The following is a 2085-nucleotide window of genomic DNA, read 5'->3' on the forward strand; positions in this document are numbered from 1 at the left end:
TGTATAGTTATAATAAACATTATGAGAATATAGACTTAACTATGTCAAAACAGCAGCTGAAAAAAGGTTTTTACGGTAACAGGCACCGAAGAACCTGACTTTGTAAATGTAAAGAAAAATTATTATTATTAAGCTTATTTGAACATTGTAATCTCTAGGTTTAAGTTATTATATATATGTAGCCTACACTGTTTGGCGGAATAAATAAATAAATTTGGGATCACAACTTTAAAATGCGATTTCTGGCCTTTAGAAGCGTTTTTCGGGCATTCTGAGCTTAATTTGGGATCACAACTTTAAAATGCGATTTCTGGCCTTCAGACACGTTTTTCGGGCATTCTGAGCTTAATTTGGGATCACAACTTTAAAATGCGATTTCTGGCCTTTAGAAGCGTTTTTTAGCGATTCTGAGCTTAATTTGGGATCACAACTTTAAAATGCGATTTCTGGCCTTTAGAAGCGTTTTTCGGGCATTCTGAGCTTAATTTGGGATCACAACTTTAAAATGCGATTTCTGGCCTTCAGAAGCGTTTTTCGGGCATTCTGAGCTTGTGTGGTCGCCTTTTCAAATTTTACATAAAAACCGTTTGGAATCAGTCCAGAAACAATTTGTTCTATTCGCTTTACGAAATTTAGGATGGTCTCAGAACCAATTACCTAGCTATGAATCACGTTGCCTGCTTATAAACATGGAAACATTAAGTGTAAGAAGAGAGTTTGCTGCAATCTGTTTTGTAAACGACATAATTAATCAGTGCGTTCAGTCTGCTTATCTACTAAATCAATTAAACTTTTATTGTCCTTGCCGTCATTTAAGAACAAGAAATCTTTTCATTATAACCTCTACTCGAACTGATTATGGAAAATATAGTCCTGTTAATTGTTTAATGTATAGTTATAATAAACATTATGAGAATATAGACTTAACTATGTCAAAACAGCAGCTGAAAAAAGGTTTTTACGGTAACAGGCACCGAAGAACCTGACTTTGTAAATGTAAAGAAAAATTATTATTATTAAGCTTATTTGAACATTGTAATCTCTAGGTTTAAGTTATTATATATATGTAGCCTACACTGTTTGGCGGAATAAATAAATAAATTTGGGATCACAACTTTAAAATGCGATTTCTGGCCTTTAGAAGCGTTTTTCGGGCATTCTGAGCTTAATTTGGGATCACAACTTTAAAATGCGATTTCTGGCCTTCAGACACGTTTTTCGGGCATTCTGAGCTTAATTTGGGATCACAACTTTAAAATGCGATTTCTGGCCTTTAGAAGCGTTTTTTAGCGATTCTGAGCTTAATTTGGGATCACAACTTTAAAATGCGATTTCTGGCCTTTAGAAGCGTTTTTCGGGCATTCTGAGCTTAATTTGGGATCACAACTTTAAAATGCGATTTCTGGTCTTTAGAAGCGTTTTTCGGGCATTCTGAGCTTAATTTGGGATCACAACTTTAAAATGTGATTTCTGGCCTTTAGAAGCGTTTTTCGGCCATTCTGAGCTTAATTTGGAATCACAACTTTAAAATGCGATTTCTGGCCTTTAGAAGCGTTTTTCGGGCATTCTGAGCTTAATTTGGGATCACAACTTTAAAATGCGATTTCTGGCCTTCAGAAGCGTTTTTCGGGCATTCTGAGCTTAATTTGGGATCACAACTTTAAAATGCGATTTCTGGCCTTTAGAAGCGGTTTTCGGGCATTCTGAGCTTAATTTGGGATCACAACTTTAAAATGCGATTTCTGGCCTTTAGAAGCGTTTTTCGGGCATTCTGAGCTTAATTTGGGATCACAACTTTAAAATGCGATTTCTGGCCTTTAGAAGCGGTTTTCGGGCATTCTGAGCTTAATTTGGGATCACAACTTTAAAATGCGATTTCTGGCCTTTAGAAGCGGTTTTCGGGCATTCTGAGCTTAATTTGGGATCACAACTTTAAAATGCGATTTCTGGCCTTTAGAAGCGTTTTTTAGCGATTCTGAGCTTAATTTGGGATCACAACTTTAAAATGCGATTTCTGGCCTTTAGAAGCGTTTTTTTAGCGATTCTGAGCTTAATTTGGGATCACAACTTTAAAATGCGATTTCT

The sequence above is a fragment of the Uranotaenia lowii genome, unplaced genomic scaffold, assembly GCF_029784155.1.
Source record: "Uranotaenia lowii strain MFRU-FL unplaced genomic scaffold, ASM2978415v1 HiC_scaffold_6, whole genome shotgun sequence".
Taxonomy (NCBI): Eukaryota; Metazoa; Arthropoda; class Insecta; order Diptera; family Culicidae; genus Uranotaenia; species Uranotaenia lowii.